At 45.4% G+C, this 17,969-nt stretch overlaps 1 long non-coding RNA gene across 3 annotated transcripts; it reads left to right on the plus strand.

Moving 5' to 3' along the window:
* Positions 1 to 14,117: 14,117 nt before the first annotated feature.
* Positions 14,118 to 16,886, plus strand: LOC136459541 (uncharacterized). 3 transcript variants are annotated; one of them, XR_010760220.1, is made up of 6 exons: positions 14,118 to 14,284; positions 14,418 to 14,501; positions 14,573 to 14,655; positions 15,266 to 16,011; positions 16,322 to 16,390; positions 16,637 to 16,886. It is a non-coding gene; the product is annotated as an uncharacterized lncRNA (long non-coding RNA). The 3 variants fall into 3 exon arrangements; XR_010760221.1 differs by lacking the exon at positions 16,637 to 16,886 and having other exon boundaries at positions 14,118 to 14,327; positions 16,322 to 16,591; XR_010760219.1 differs by lacking the exon at positions 16,637 to 16,886 and having other exon boundaries at positions 16,322 to 16,591.
* The last annotated feature ends 1,083 nt before the right edge of the window (positions 16,887 to 17,969 follow it).

Here is a 17,969-nt window from a genome sequence, read left to right on the forward strand (position 1 = left end):
AAGCAGTGGCTTCAGCATGTTGGGTTGACAAACAATTTTCCGAACCAGCTCCTGCCACAACCACCTCACCAAAGTGGTTCCTAATGACATAACCCCACCCAGCACTAGTTGAACCTGGGATAAAAGCCCCATCGCAATTAATTTTGTACATATCTTCAGGTGGAGCTCTCCACGTTGGCTTGTTAGGAAGTGCTGAAGGTTGCTTGGCCAAATGAACTGCGTCTCTCCATGCCTGAAAATGGAAACAAACATCATTAACAACTTCCTGTGCAGTTTTCATCCTTTCACCAGAATTTACTTTATTATTACGTGCAGACCACCAGCACCACAAAATCCAAATTATTTTACATTGGAAATCATTGTCAAATTCCCATATTTTCTCCAACATCGCCTTAGGTGAGGTTTCTCCCATCAGCATGATTCTTTTGTCCTCCATGTTTAGCAACTGCCAGCCATGTCTTGCTTCCTTGCATTTAAAAAAGAGATGACCTGAATCTTCATCAAACCTCGAACACACTGGGCATAGAGTGTCTAGATCCACTCCCCTTCGTGCAATGTTAAGTTTCACCTGTAGAGAATTATGAGCCATGCGCCATACAAACATTTTAACTTTATTTGGAACATCCAGCCTCCATATTTTCCTCCAATCAAATCCACTTCCTACAGAACCTGAGGAGGAAGCAGGCAGTGTTCGGCTGGTATGAATGTTTCACTGTTTAGGCTGAAAAACATTGTTTATGCTGGAATGTTGTGAGAGAAAAACACTGCTCCGGTTGAAAAAAAGAAGCCGAACAAGCCGGCTTGTAGCTCAGCCGAACATGGCGGTGTTCGGCTGAGCTACAAGCCGGCTTGTTCGGCTTCTTTTTTGATGGTCCCTAATCTTTTTTCCTAAAGCATATGCAGATTTGACAGAAAAAATTCCTTTTGGATCTGGATGCCATGCTGGGAAGTCTTCCCTTTGCACAGATAGTGGTAAGGATAGGATTATATTTGCATCTTCCACCCAAAATGTGTCCCGCACAAGTTGTTCATCCCAATCTTCTGTGATTGGGTTAATCAATTCAGAGACTTTATGCAGGATGGATGTACCCCTTGGAGTAATAACCTTCATTGTATCTCCTCGAGGAATCCATGGATCCCTCCAAATATTAATAGAATTTCCATTCCCAACCCTCCAGATTATGCCATTCCTTAAAAGTTGTACACCTTTCAGTATACTCCGCCATGTATATGAAATTCCTCCCTTTGGTTTTGCCTCAAGTACGTTCCCCAAAGGAAAATATTTAGCACAAAGAACTTGAGTGCACAGTGTCTCTGGGCATACCAATAGTCGCCATGCTTGTCTGGCTAACATGGCAATGTTGAAAACATGCAAATCTCGGTAACCTAAGCCACCATTCTTCTTTGATTTTGTGATCTTTTCCCAACTCACCCAATGAATTTTGTTCACTTTATCTTGTTGACTCCACCAATATCGCCCAATCATTGCTGATATTTCGTCACACAATCCTTTTGTTAGATCAAAGCATGACATGGCGTAGGTCGGAATGGCCTGTGCCACCGCTTTGATCATAATTTCATTTCCTGCTTTTGAGAGGAGTTTCTCTTGCCAACCTTGAATCCTAGCCCATATCTTTTGTTTAATCTCTACAACTAAAACATTCATAACTATTCCGTCCACAGGTGCGACACCAAAACCGCTCCATGCGATCAGATCAGGAAGACAACACGCACTCGCTCCATGCGATCAGCCCGAATTTTTTACTATTTGGCCATTTTTTCAAAAGTTTCTCACAAATAGACCCCTGACGGAAAGAATTCCAGAAATGGACCCTTGGCTCGGCGCCAGAGTGACTGGCGCCGAGCTCCTGGGCACGGGAAAATGGCTTGCCAGGGGGCTCGGCGCCAGAGTGACTGGCGCCGAGCTCGGCGCCGTAGATCTTGGCGCCGAGCCCCCTAAATATCTGCCGCCCCACCTTTCTTCTTCTCCATCTTGCCCTAGCTGCCCCTGCCCGCGCCGTCGCCGCGCCCGCCCGCGCCGAGCCCGCGCGCGCCGCGCCCGCACACGCCGAGCCCGCGCGCGCCGCGCCCGCCCGCGCCGCGCCGCGTCGTCTCTGCTACTCCGGCGGCTGAGCCCGCACCGCGCCGCCGTGCCTCACGCCGTTGCCCGTGGTTGGCTGCAGCGCCGCGCCGCCACGCCCTCCACCGCCGTCCTCGCCTTAGCCTCGCCTTGGTCTCCACCGGCGGCCTCGGCCTCGCCCCGCCTTGCCCCCTTCACCGCCGGCCTCACCCCGCCTTGCTGCCGTCCATCGCCGGACTCGCCGCGCGGAACACCGAGCACCCCGCGGCCGCCGCGCGCCACCTCTGTCGTCGGCCACGCCACCGCGGGCCCGGATCTTCGCCTTGACCTACACCTGTCATCCGTCAACCCGAAAAGGTAAAAATTATGAATATGCAATGTACCTATTTAGTTGGTGTTTGTTATTTACTAGTTACTGTGATGACTTAGTTAGTTGATTTAGTGAGATATATATGTAGATAGATAGAAACATAGATACATTGGTAAATAGATATAGTTAGATAGCTACTTAGATATGTAGTTATATTTGTAGTTAACTACATATGATCTAGCTATTTAGTGAGTACACTATAAATATATACGTAGTTATTATCCTGATTACTTAGTTTGTAGCTAGAAAGTACTTGTTAGGTACTATCTATCGTCTAATTTGGACTAAAGGACATGTGTTTTGTTACGTTTTTGAAATAGATGGACTTTTTGACTTTTTGATCATGCCTCCACTCATGGCCATTTGTTCATGCGATTGACTTTTTGACAAGTAATCTTGCTTGGTCTTAAATATAGGTGGCGTCCGGAGACTCATAGCTTCCACATACCTTTCGGGGAGATGACAGTCTCGCTTCAGGACTGTCAGAAGATGCTAGGCCTAAGGATTCATGGGAACCCAGTCACCGGGCAGTGTAGGTCAGAGGGCTGGAGAGCACGAGTGGAGGCCTTCCTTGGGCGTGAGCTTGGTGAGCAAGGGGCTCGCACTTCTGGAGTTCCCATCTCATGGCTACGTACAGAGTTCGCACAGTGCCCCGAGGAGGCAGATAAGGAGACGGTTGGGTACTACTACCGGGCATGGATCCTACACCTTTTTGCTTGCGTTCTCTTTCCCGACGCGACGTGTGACAATGCGTCCTGGATGTGGATCCACTGCCTCACTGACTGGGACCAGGCGGGTCAGTACAGCTGGGGCTCTGCAGTCTTATGTTTTCTATACCGGCAGCTGTGCGACGGGTGTCGTCGGTCTACGGTGAACCTGTCACTTGGTGGATGCGTGTACCTGTTACAGTTGTGGATGTGGGCTCGTTTTCTAGTTGGTCGTCCAGAGGTTCTGGCTCGTCGTGAGTGGTTCCAAGGTCAGCCTCCAAGTCGCCAGCCGACGTGGGTGTACCTTTGGGACCAGGTCAGGGTTCCGCACATGAGGATAGACCGGGCGTACATTGAGTACACGAACGAGCTAGATTCGCTGACGGCGTCTAGTGTAAGTAAATTTTATTTTCCATGCTGCTTTGAAAAGGATTAGTATACCATCTAACATCTTATTTGGACATGTTGCAGGTGGAGTGGGAGCTGTATGGTGGAGAGGACGCACTTCCTTTTTAGCTGAGCAACGTCTGTGGGGCCGACGACTACTTCTATAGGATGAGGTGCCCTCTAATATGCTTCTATGCTATTGAGTACCACCTACCAGATAGGGTTGCACGCCAATTTGGAGTGAGACAGCTTTGGCCTATGGCTCTGTTCTCGACTGGCGTTGACTTACACAAGTAAGTGTTTTGATATTTCAAAAGTCTCATGATGATGGTCCATTTCTTATAATATGGTGCCACGTACGTGGATTAATGTAACGATGACATACGTGCAGGTTGGATCATCAGACGAACAAGAAGATTTTTGACTGGGAGAGGCACCACCAGTCCTACATTGAGGAATGGGAGGAGATGCACGATAACTTTTTGTAGTCTTCCTTGGCCGAAGAAAACTGTGGGTTCAGTAGATGGGTCGATCCTTGACCTATTTATCCGCATGCGGAGTACATCTACTACCTACTGAAAGGTCCTTATTGGTTTTGGTAATTGAGTGACAACCTAGGTGGACTAATTGTGTTTATGTGAGATACACAGGTGATTAGTCCACAGGTACATGTGTATGAGCAACATATGCCATGGAGGTGAAAATGACTTGGAGATGTTGCAAAGCTCACACATGTGATGATGAAGGAGCTTAAATGCACATGAGACATGACATTGAGTCATGTGATCAAGGTGGAGAAGATCAAGACAAGACTTGGCTTGATGGACCGGTTGCAAGCGTGAAGGGCAAGTCGAAGGCTTTGGAGTGATGGACCGCGTGGCGGTGAAGCTTGAGCAAGACTTGGCGCCGATGGACGATGGCAACGGTGAAGAGCAAGTAGAGTCAAGATCGATGAACCAATATGATCATGTGATGATATGAAGTGGATTATATCATTGTTGATCGTGTTGGTGCATGTGTTGCATCGACATTGAAGGAGATGGAATGGAATGCGCAAGGCAAAGGTATAACCTAGGGCATTTCATTTCACCGGTCATAGGTGTGTAGAGAAGTTTATGACCGGGTTTAGGATAGATGGCCGTACTATCAAGAGGGGCAAACTTGTTTGCATATCGGTCATCTAGTGCCACTCGAGTGATCTAACTTTGCATTGTCGCTAGGATCGAGTGGCGTGGCAAGTTGAGTGGCTAACATCCTTTGGGAAATGATTGTGAAAATGCTAACACACATACACATGATGGTGTACACTTGGTGGTGTTGGCACATTTACAAAGGAGGTGGTGTTTGCAGGGGTGAGATGGGTTTTGGGTCCCTCTCTCCCTCCCGCCGAGCTTGCTCGGCGGGATTCGGCGCTTTCGGGAAAATGGAATGCCCATTTTCTATTGCGCCGGATGCAAATTCTTGGTGGTTAGCTCATTGGAGCAAGGATGAAGAAGTTAGAAGTGAGAACGAGTTAGTCGCGAAGATGCTGGCGTCGGTCAACTGACCGGACGCTGGATCTGTATGCACCGGACGCTGGCAGGCTACGTCCGGTCAGGCTGACGTACGATGACGCAGAAGCTGGAGAGTGACCGGATGCTGGTGCTGCATCCGATCACGTTCGACCGGACGCGTCCGATCATGCTCGGGAGCTTACTGGAAACGACCGGACGCTGAGGGTCCAGCGTCCGGTCAGTTGAAGCTGCTGCGTCCGGTTAGGTCAAGTGACCGTTGGAATCGGGACACGTGGTCGTCTGCGGGCGACCGGACGCTGAGGTCCAGCGTCCGGTCAACACAACCGGAGCGTCCGGTCGGCCCGACCGTTGCCCAGTGAAGGGGTAACGGCTAGTTTAGCCCTTGGGGCTATAAATAGAAGTGGCCCTCGGCCATGGCTGGTGCTGAGCACCTCAAGGGACTTGGTGTCCATGCTTGTGAGTGCTTGGGAGCCCTCCATCACACATATACTTGATAGTGATCATTCGATTGTGTGAGTGAGCGATTCTAGTGCGATTGCATCGTGAGGTTGCATCGAGTGGCACTAGGTGATCGAGTTGCAAGCCGGTGGTGCTTGTTACTCTTGGAGGTTGCCACCTCCTAGACGGCTTGGTGGTGGTCTCCGTCGAAGCGCGCAAGAAGCTTGTGCGGCGCTCCGGAGAAGTGCTTGTGAGGGGCACTTGTGCTCGCCCCGCGGGAGTCGCGAAGAGCAACATTAGTAAAGCGTGTCATTTGTAACACCCCGGTGTTATGCCTACATCTAGGCATTGCTAAATCATACATGTCATGCATCATCAAGCATCCTAATCCTACATGCATGATCTTGCATATAACAACTGAAACATTTCTTCGAAACATACGAAACATGTTTGTGAAAAGAAAATGATGCATACACTTATTAGAGTTGTTTTGCCCTGATTCTTGCTTGCTAGTTGAGTAGAAATTGTTGGTTAGGCTTGTAAATCATCTAGAATTGTTTAGCACAATTTTTGGAGCAAGGTTTGTATTTAAATTAATTCAAAATTTTGCTTCCAAAGTAAATTCCCAAAAATTAGGGTTTTGAGTTAAAATTTAACTTTGATTCTATAATTTAAAATCTAGATAGAATTGGACTTTGGTCATAAAAGCAAAGTTGTAGGTAATTAAATTCTAAGCAACTTTCATTTTTGGTACATTTTCAAAAGAGGTCATTTTCTTGCTCAAAATAATATTTGAAAACTGTTATTTGAAAATTTATTGAAAATGGAAATTTGAAAAGGATGTTTCTGTTTTCGCGGGCCGCCGCCTCCTTTCCGGCCCAGCCCCGCAAGCCGGCCCAGCGAAGCCCCCGCGCGCCTCGCGCTTCCACCGCGCCCCGGCCCAGCCCAGCGCCGCGCTGGCCTGCCTCCGCGCACCTGCTCGCTGACGCGCCGCGCCGCGCGTCCCGACCGCGGCAGAGCTTGCCCGCCGCGTGGCCGCTCTGCGCTGGCGTCGCCCGCCGCGCGGCAGCCGCGGCCTGACATCGCGCCCACGCGCCCGCCTTGACCTGCCGGTGCCCGCGCGCTCGCTCACTCGCGCCCGCACTTCCTCCCCTTCTCCTCCACAGCCGCGAGCTCCGAGCTCCGCCGTCGCCGCGCTCGAGCTCCGCCGGCGTCCACCTCACGCACCACCGCGCCATTCTCCAATTCCTCGTGCCCCGAGCTCCGCCTCGCCTTCCTCGAAGTCGTGCTCGAACTTGCTCCGCCTTCCGAGCACAGGTCGGACCTCCCCGCGCCTCGCCACCGGCGTCCATGGCGCCGCCGTGCACGGCCGCCGTAGAGCACCCTCTTCCTTCCCTCTCCAGCCTCGCATAGCTACCTTGCCGAGCTCGCTTTCTCCTCGCACGTCTCCCGCGCTCGCTAGCTGGCGTTGCCGTGGCCAGAGACGGCCGCTGGCCGCTGGCCGAGCCGCGCCGCCGCGCCAGCGCGCGCCCCGGCGAGGCACCTCGCCTCGGCTGGCCAGGCCGAGCCAGGCCGGGGGCTGACGCCTGTTGGGCCGTTTCCCCCTCCCTCGCGCTCGGGCCGCGCAGGCCGAACGCGGCCTTGGGCCAGCTGTTCCCTTCGGGCCGGCCCAGCATTTCTGAAATGAATTGATTTCAATTTATTCATTCTTATTTGAAAACAGAAATGGTTTGCAAAATATTTGGATACTCAAAGTTGCTCCAAATTTGTTGAAACAAATTTTTCTAGGTTCCTTATCACCAGATCTACTTGGGAAAAATTGTGCATGTCATTTTTGAGATACTTTTCCATAGGATTTTATTTAATCTTGAATATTGCTGATAACTTGAAAAATATGTAGAAAAATATATAGGCTTCAGAAAAATATGATTCCAAGTTTGTTAATCTTCTTATGTCATGTACTTCCTAGGAAAAATATATTTCATGTATGTGCTGTGGGAAAATTTTGAGGTGTAGTTCAAGTACCTTAAATGGCTGATTTTTGTTATTTTTGCTAGAGAGCAAACTTTGTATAAAACATGCATGTGGTAATTTTTGTACAGTCATTATATGCTATGAAGAACCTAGGAAAAATATTAATTCTGTTGTTTGACACTTTTCATAGTACAAAGTAATTTCATGCTCATTTTTATGCTATAGCTTGTCATTTTTGTGTAGGATAGTTTACTTATCCAAATGCCATGAAATTTTTATGGTAGTCTGTTTAGAGTAGTATTATGCTACTGTAATTTTCTCAGATTTTTAGGAGCATCAGAAATATAGGTTGCTATTCAAACCTATTATTAACTAGGGTTTAAGCCAGTGTCGCTTTAAGTGTGATTAAGAAATTAGTAAAGCTTTGGTGTATAATTGAAGCATTTCATAAGATAGGTTAACTTAACCTATTAGTAGTAGAAGAGAATGCAGTAGATGACATGTGCTTGTATTATAATTTCGTGGATGATGTTGACTACCTTGCATTTAAACATATCCATTGCATTCATCTCCTTCGATGCACCGTTTGCATAATCACTTACGCGCATTGCATCATACAGGATCGCAAACCGAGAACCCGGTCGTCATACCCGAGGAGCCAGAGGAGCAGCTCGAGGCGCAGCAGCAGGAAGTGCCAGAAGCCGACGAGGAGGACGTTGAGGAACTTCCGGAGTGCCCCGATCACCGTCCGAGCTCCTTCGAGAGAGGCAAGCCCCGGAGCATTTTTCTCCCGGTTTGCAATGATTTAATTAAATGCTTTACTTTAATTGATGCATTACGTTCAGGAGTTGTTTGCAACCGTTGCTGCATTATACCTTGCTTACCTTTGTTATACTATATCCTTGTTACCCTGGTATCCGCAGTCGAGTCAATGCTTAGCTGGCTTAGACCGGTAGAAGTCGGGTGATTTCCTGTCACCTGCGAGCTATAGGTGGTTACCTGGATCTGCTTGGATGACTATGAAGTCATGGTATAACTAAGTGTTAAATGAAGTTGAGACCGGACGGAGACTTGCAGAGTTTTGAACTGTAGTGTTTTCCGTCTGTGTCGATTAAGGACCGGCCGTTGTTGGGCCTCGAGTCATGTTGAACGCATGCCTTACATTTAGCTGGCCGGATAAAGTACCTTCCGACCGCGAAGCTGGGAGATTTTTCGGGCCGAGTAGATTGCCCGCAGCGTACTGTGCCGAAGTAGGTGTGGTAGGAAACAGGGGCGGGATGATAAGACCAAAGTGCAGTCGGTCGGCCCCCGGGTACATGTGGTTCCTGGCAAACTCGAGATTCCTGGAAAGTTGACTCGGTGATCAATATCTCACTTTAGCGGGTGAGTGAGGTTTGTGTAAGGAACAAATCACCAGCTGGTTAGGAATCGATTCGAATCGCCATCGCTCCTGGATAGTGAGCACTTGACTTGAGTGACTTCATCGTAGTAAATGTTATGGAACACTTGGACAGTTATAATAAATATGACGGTATGGAAGTTGTTTAATGATCATTGGTTATCATTATCTGCTTAATCACATGTTTACTCTAGTATAGGTGCAAATCTAGTGGACAGGTTAATAATAATTAACTTGGCAATAATGCTTTTAGAAAGGTTCTTGAAATGCTAAAATGCTTCTTTTTGCAAATGAGTCAGCTACCCTACTATAAAGCCCTTCATAATCCTTGGTGTCATTTATTTTCGGTTATGTCGGGTAAGTCTGGCTGAGTACCTTCTCGTACTCAGGGTTTTATTCCCACTTGTTGCAGATGGGCAGATGTACTATGGCTACTGTATCAACTGCCTGTATCCTGCGATGGGTGATGCTTAGGACCATGGGCATGGTCATTCCTTACGTCTCATCTGATGCTTTTGTTGGAGATGATCATTCGCTGGCACTATATTTGAACTCCGTGTGAGTGTGTGTGGTTTTAAACAAATGACTTCCGCTACTTTGTATTCGAACTTGTTGTGTAATAACTATGTTTAAACTCTGATGTATCTGTTATGCAAACTCTTATGTAATATGTGATTGGTGACCGCTAAACTTATTACGATCATGGCTGGGACATGAGTTGGTTTGAAATCCTTCGTGATTTCACGGACTACCGGGTTATACGGGCTTAAGTTTGCTAAAGCGTCTGCTCTGGCGGATGATTTTCTTACTTAATTTCGTATAATTGGTCGGTTCTGTTACATCATTGAGCTACCCTCACTCAAGGGGTAGGTTCTTGTGGCGCCCGACGTGCGGGCTTGGCGGGTGATGCCAATTAGCCGCCAAACCACCAAGTGAGCGGTCGACACAACGGGGACTAGCGTGTTGGCAAACACGTGAACCTCGGGAGAAAAATCATCGTGTCAACCTTGTTCTTCCCGTTGGTTTGCATCTCCGTTACACAAGCTTGCGTTTACTTTCATATACATTACGCTTGTGTTGTTGCTTTTGTGATTAGATAGCTTGTGTAGCTTGCTAATTACCTTCTTGCTTGTGTAGCATAGAAGTAGCTCCCTTGCGTGGCTAATTTGGTTTGTGTAACCTTGTTAGTTACATTACTTAGTTTGTGTAGCTAAGTCTTTGTGCTCTCTAATTAGGCATTGGTTGCCTTGTTATTGAGCATTACTAGTGAGCTTAGTTAGCTTTGTGCTTTTGCTTACTAGCATGTGTAGGAGCTCCCTTGTAGCTTAAAGTACTAGTGGCATAGGTTTATGTGACCTTGCTTCTAGAATTGGTTAGGAGAGCTCTAACTAGCCCAGCACCTTTGTTGCATAATTGTTATCTTTGCAAGGTGCTAGTGAACATATATAGTGGGGTATAGTCTTGGCTAGACCGATAGTTTTAATTCCGCATTTGTATCGGTTAGCCGACGCTATTAAGTTTTAGAAAAGACTATTCACCCCCCCTCTAGTCGCCATCTCGACCCTTCACCTACAAGACCGTATCTTCGATCTAGAAAGAGAAGTTAGCAGCGGTTACAAGGACGACGAACAGGACGACAACAACAATGGTGCCGATTCACAGGAGGCACTCTGCAATGATCCATATTGCACCTGCCCTAACCACAAGAAAAAGGGGCCTCCTCCGTCACCCCCACCACCACCACCACCAACAACGGGAGGCCACTATGGAGAAGGTGCAACACAATTTGCTATGTGGCCACACTACTAGGATGACTTTATCTTTTTCACATGTACTTAGGTTTAATTACCTAAGGCATATTAGGTTTAATTACCTAAGGCATGGTTTAATTACCTAAGGCATGTTAGGTTCAGTCAAAGAAAACTCTGTACCCAGGTTCGGTACATGTAGTCATATGCCATTTAATGTGTTTCGTGTGTTGATTTCTATAATGTCGTACGTCGTTAAGTGTTTTTACAGCACGTGTTCAAATGAAAATACGTCCGTATCATTAAGCGGAATATTAAGACCATTGATAATGAAAACAACCACCTAATGAAAAGTTCGATACTATGCCACATTACACAACATATTAATACTACAACTACGTGCCGACAGTAGACATAGGGGCAAATGCACTTCCAAATCCTCAGTCTAAAATATACTGAGTAAGCAACTCATCATCCGAGTACCAGTCCTCTACTACAACCCTGTTGCTGTGGCTAGGCTCAACTACGTTGCTCTGACCTACCTATTGCTTGTAGTAAGCGGCCTCCGCTTCATCTGCGACCGCTGTGGCCTGAGTGAAGAACACGTCGTCATCCTCCTCTGCCTGTAAGCCCGCCTCTGCTAGAGCGATGAGCTCGCTCAGTCTGCCAGTGTCATCGTCAGCCTCCTGCGCCTGAATGCCCGCCTCTGCTAGAGAGATGAGTTCGCTTAGTCTGCCAGTGTCGTCCTCAGCCTCCTACGCCTGTATGCCCGCCTCTACTAGAGCAATGCGCTCACTCAGTCTACCAGTGTCATTCTCATTCTCGTCTCCGTCATCACACAACACAATCGGTAATTGAACGGTGCGACCAGCTCGTGATCTATGGCCATCTAACTTCTTCTCCTCATACCTTGCACGAGCCACCTCTGCAGCCAGTTCCCCGCTGCAACCAATCACTTCATGTATAAAATACAATCAGTTAGCAACGCGATTATATTACATTTAAAACCAGGCAACGAAAAAAGGTTTTTAAGCACTCACTGGCACATAATGTAGCAACATGCTCGTTCAAGACCTGCATTTGTACTCTTGTCTCCTCCCTTGCCTCATTCCTTGCCCTCTCCTCTAATGTCATCCGCCTCTCCAATCCCCATTTTTTAAGCCCAAATCGATCGGGTTATAAATACCGCGCTGTCTAGCAAACTCACGCATCTTTTCTTTGTGATGTTTAACGAATAGGTTGACGTAGTCAGGTCCATATCCCCTCTTACGTGCAATTAGTTCCCTCTTCTTCAGTTCATCCAAGAACTTAGCTTGACCATCATAACATTCCCAACTGTATTTCCTAGTGCTCTGTTCAAAAGAAATATTATATCATATATGTCTTAGCAAAATAAACAAAATACGATTTCATGTTTACCAGAAAAATAACGAACCTCATCATACTCAATCATATGGCCGCAATAATGGCCTATTCCAAGCTCCGAAGGGACTAGGCCATAGTTGGATTTTACACCACATTCGCATATGACAGGAGGTGCTTTGTAGATTACCCGTTCTTTCTTCTTTTCCTTAACCCTCCGCGGTTCTTCCGGCCATTGGTTCTTAGGACCGTACAACCACTCCTTGAAACGACACTTCGTCATTGAATACACCTAAATAATGAGACATTAGTACATGAACACATATAGCTCAAGATTTTAACACATACACTTTGCACTTACTTCATGCTTGTTTGGACACACAAACTCCAACGTATTCTTAGGGTTTATCATAGCTCAATCTCCGCAATCGCACAGAGGAGGTTCCTCGAGTCGTCTAACTGCGGCTAGGTGCTTTTCCTTAGCCGTCATTACTGGAGGGTTAGGGGGGGTGGAACCCACCGCTTGAAGTGCTCACGTGGATGTCTCCCTCTAAACCAATCGTCGAAAAAGAGGTACCTAGGATCAAACTTGTCTGCACCATCGAATCACTGAAAGAAAAGGCACCTCTCATGGTCCTACACAACGAGATTCCAATAAAATATTAGTACCATACTTAAACAAATAAAGAAAAAGGGTAGTACAAATAATTTCTTACATTAAACCGACTACATGTGTAGAAGCAACGCGCGGCTGTGTCCGGATGTTTCGATTGAAAAACATGGGCCGGGAAACCACAGTCACAGTTAGGGACAGGAAGGTCAGGAGGGACGGGGGCATCTTTGCTAGACACGTCGGGGTATAATTCTCGAGGACGACCCCGTTTTCGTCAAAACTTCTCCCGAAACATTTCTTGCATCTAACAAAACGGATGTAATTTAACAAACATAAATAAAAACATCACAAAAAATATCAATGAGAACCATAACTATAATACAACCAATTTCGTTCTAAGAACCAAAAGCAGTTAACATTATACCCTAAACCTAGGGTTTCTCATTTCATCCACAACAATGAACCCATAACACTCTGACGCCGAGCCCCTGGTAGGCTATTTCCCCGTGCCCAGGAGCTCGGCGCCAGTGACCATGGCGCCGAGCTCTGGCGCCGAGCCAATGATCCATTTCCGGAATTCTTTCCGCCAGGAGTCTATTTGTGAGAAACTTTCGAAAAAAGAACCAAATAGTAAAAAATTTGGACGATCAGCTCAATCCCCATAATAACCGCAGCAGAAAGGCAAAAATCAATTCCCACTCGCTTTCCCCACGATGGTAGCCTTCGGCTCTCCCGTCATCCATCCAGCAAAATGGAAAGAAAATCAATCACCAATTACTCCTCAATCACAGCAATCCCGTCTTCAATCACCGCGTGCGTTCCTTCCCCGCATACGACACACATAGACACGCAGTCAACTTCTCGACCGAAACCATTGCTAGAGCCCCTGTCGCTACCGTCCTTCCCCGCGGCCAGACACGCACACGGCACTCAGATCCAGTCGGTCACTCGGCGGCGGCGCTCTCCAATCCAAGGCGAAGGTGACACACGGTGGATGGGGAGCGCGACCAGCGGCCGGGTGTGCGTGCCAGGACAGCGGGCGGTGCGGCCAACGGCCATATATGCACACAAAGCGGACGCAAGGTGAGTGTTTGTTTCCTGTCTCTCTTCTCCTGTGGTTGCTGTTTGCTTTTGCTAAAATCTGAAGTCATGTGCTACTGGGTTGATGATTCTCGAACTATGATCTGCTAATTGATAAAATATTTTTGAAGTGGATGCCTAGGATAGGTAGAACATCTATGTTTTTATATTCTTCTTGCTTCTGTAAATAGATACACAAAAGAAGTGTACATATGCAAGACATCGATCTCCTAATCCTGTGTACAATTGCAGTTTTATAAATTATAAATTTTGATCGGACTTATTCACCTCGTAATCCCAAGTACAATTGCAGTTTAATAAAATTAATTTTGATCGGACTTATTCCAATTTTTGTATAATAACAATAGATGAGAAGAGATTTATACTGACCGTGTTAAATGTTTTTTATTTGTTTTTTTCCAGTGCTTCATGAGGAGGGTTCCAAGTGTTCTTCGTACTAAGGAGAAGCAACTTTTCATTAGTGGCTATAAATGGGTTGTAGCTTAATCAATGGTCATCCAAGTTTTATGTCGTAACAAGTGTTCTTCGTACTCCATCCGGTTTGCAAATGTTTGACGTTTGAGAATCAAATGTTTGAAGTTTGAAAATCAGGTTCATAGAACCATCCAAATTCACTACTACTCATGTTATCTATGTGAGGCAACATTTATTTCTGATTTCCATTTTCAGGCCATTTTCACCTTAATCTACCATTTGAAATCACTTCTGCATTTGATGCATTCAGGTGGAGTCGTCCATGGACACGAACCAGTGGCGCAGCCGGAGCTAGAGCCAGAGCCGCGTGGGATCAGCGGCGGAGGATCTGACTGTAAGATGCCAATATCTGTGCCCAGCTTTTTTTTTAAACAAATATCTGTGTTCAACCAATTATGTTTTCAGGCATGAACTGACTGTACTATAATGGAGAAGGTTCGACACCCTAATGTCATTCAGTTCGCCGGAGCTGTCACTCGGAACATACTGTAATCTTCTGACCAAAAGTAATATAGCACCATGTCTTTTTCCAATGGAAAACAAAGTTACCGTAATCTTCTGGCCAAAAGTAATTTTGAGTGTGCCACTGTTATTTACATGTGTATGAAAATTATCCTATGATGGGTTGACTTCCTTATTTTTCTAAGGAACTCAGAAAGGCTTATTAGTCAGTATCCAGATATGGCTTTGATATTGCCAGGTACTTCTAGGTTCTGATCCCGACAAGAGCTGAAGAAACCAAATATACACCATATATGAAGTATTTATATATGATGAGAAACTGTCATATATAGTATGTTTATGGCTGTGCATTTTTATTGTCTCATATATTGTATTAGTTTGAATGTGAATCTGAAAAGATTGCAGTTCACAAAGTTGATATCTCCAATGCAATCTAAACAACTTAGGTGATATCTTCTGTTATGCTGCTACTGTGCTTTCGTAGCAGCATGATTTTTTCTCTTTTGGTCAGAATAACCTTAATGCGCTCATGAGAAAAAGTGTGACCGATTTCCATTGATATTGCCATTCTACTGTCTTTCCTTATTTCCTTATCAGTTATCACCTCCTAATGCTTCTGCCATCTTTGTTTTCCAGGCGAAGTCCATCTTCACCTTTGGATTCTACAGCTTGCTAGCAGTGCATCATCTTAGGATTATGGAAGATACTCAAGGAGATGGTGAAATATTCCTCTTTGTAGTTATAGAGGGGTACTTGTTCATTAACATTATTTTTCTCAGAATTCTAATCTCTTTTCACGATTGCAGCCAAGGTCAGGATCTTGTCTTATCTCTACTCCTAAAAAGCCTGACAATTGTCAAAACTAGCTCCCTTCACTCCCTCTCGCTTTGCCTCCCCCGCATTTGCAAATATTGTTCCTGACGTGTATGGGACACTGCCTTCGTTCATGTACAAGAGTTTATATTCAAGTTGCATGAAGGATTTAGGTTCAAGTTCTATGGACTTCCCTTATTCAGTCTAGCCATTTAGAATTTTAGATGCAGCTTTCGTAAATTTAAGTGCAATGTACACAATCAAGTGTTTATTCTTTCAACTATGATTAATGTTCCATGACCGTATCACAAATTTAATTATGGCTCAAATGTGACATCCCTTATGCATTTATATATTAATTTAACCCTTGAAATTCTTTATTTTGTAGAAAATAGCAATTTTATATTTGAACTAAGAGGCATGTTATTTAAAAGTTTCCTTACGGTGTAGGAGGGTGAGACAATCTACGCAAGAGGAATGGAGTTTTCATTGAAATTTGTATTGTTCATGGATCTACTCCATTGCAGAAACATGTGATCAGATCTTTACTACTCTCTTTGTTTTAACTTGTAAGTCGTTTTGACTTTTCTAAATGCATAGCTTTTGTTATTGTGTTATCTATCTTTGCAGCACACGAACAATCCTTCATGTTCTCCCACTGCAACATGATCTCAGCATGGGAAAAAAAACTTGAGTTATATATTCTAATTGTTCATCCTTTATAAAGTTGTGGATATCACAATTAAAGTATCTTTTTAACTGTACAAACCACGTAAACTTGAATCATGATGTCATTTTTTCTCTCATTGCAACGCACGGGCACTTTACCTATCGTCAAAATATATGTGGTTTGACTCTTGGAGAACTGGTGGCGTGCAGATATTGGCGTCGCGGGTGGGACAGCGGCGGCATGGATAAGGCGATCTCCGTGAGCATAGCTAAGATTAGGTGGTTGTTCCCGTTGCAACGCACGGGCATGATCCTAGTATACTCAAACATACGTTTCTTTGATTTTCCAATATATACTGGCAGGCCAAGGTACTTCTCATTATTAGCAGATTGGCTAGTTCCCAATGCCATCAGTACCTGATCCCTCATATGTGTTGGTGTATTAGGACTGAACATAATAGAGGTTTTGTCCTTGTTTATCATTTGGCCTGACACATCCTCATACAGGTTTAAAATATGCTGCAGGGAATAAACACTTGAGGTTGTTGCTTTGATCAGCATTAGAGTATCATCTGCAAAGAATAAATGGCTGACACAAGGGGCACCCGGGCAAATACGAATTCCTTCAATGCTGCCATTTTCCTCTGCGTTTTTAATAAGAGCAGAAAGGCCTTCCGCACACAGGATGAAGAGATATGGCGATAGGGGATCTCTTTGCCGAAGTCCGCGTTGCGGTCTAAAAGATTCAGTGTATTCCCCATTTATTCTAATTCTATAGCTTACAGAGGTCACACACTTCATAACCAGTTCTACCCACCTCCGTGCGAACCCCATTTTCTCCACCATCTTCTCCAGAAAATGCCACTCGACTCTGTTACAGGCTTTACTCATATCAAGTTTGATTGCTGCATATCCTTCTATGCCAGATCTTTTGTTCCTTAGATAATGGGTCATCTCATATGCAAGGAGAACATTATCAGTTATTAATCTTCCAGGCACGAAGGCACTTTGCGAGGGAGAGATGATATCCGGCAAAATTTTCTTTAAACGGTTCGCAAGGACTTTGGAAATTAATTTATATAAAACATTGCACAAGCTGATAGGACGCAAATCTTTGAGTTTCTTTGCATTTTTTACCTTGGGGATGAGCACAATGACGGTGTCGTTCCAGCCCTGCGGCATGGGAGCTCCATTCAGTACACTTATGACTTCTTTCTTGACTTGATCACCCACCAGGGACCAGAACCTTTTGTAGAAACACTGAAGGTATACCGTCTGGTCCTGGGGCTTTCAGATCGCCAATGCTCCTCAAGGCTTCCACTATTTCCTCCCCCGTGAAAGTTCTAAGTAAGGTCTCATTCATATGTCTTGAGATCCTTCTGTGTACACAATTGAGAATTTCTTCGGTTCTCTGATCTGCATAGGAAGAGTAAAGATTTTTGTAGTGGTTAATGATAAAAGGTTTTAGTCTCCTCCCCGTCACTACAGCACCATCATCTCCATGTAAGCTTTTTTATATAATTTATTCTCTTCCTCTCGGATGCACTTGCATGAAAATTTTTTGTATTACGGTCTCCTTTTGTGAGCCATGTCCTATGAGCTCTTTGTTTCCAATAAATATGGAGTTGATCTTCTAATCTCTCTAATTTGTACCGCAGGACATGCTCCCGATTCACATTTTCCTGGTTCAGCTGCCCTCTTGTACATCTTTCTAGCTCCTTTCTTATTTTACTAATTCTCCTCTCCAACTCACCCAGAACATTTCTGTCCCAGTTATGCTCTTCATCTGAATCAGTATCTTCTAAATAACAAGCAGTTTTCTGTTTGCAAATAAGAGATGGCAGCATCCACCATATGG

The sequence above is a fragment of the Miscanthus floridulus genome, chromosome 6, assembly GCF_019320115.1.
Source record: "Miscanthus floridulus cultivar M001 chromosome 6, ASM1932011v1, whole genome shotgun sequence".
In the NCBI taxonomy this organism is placed as follows: Eukaryota; Viridiplantae; Streptophyta; class Magnoliopsida; order Poales; family Poaceae; genus Miscanthus; species Miscanthus floridulus.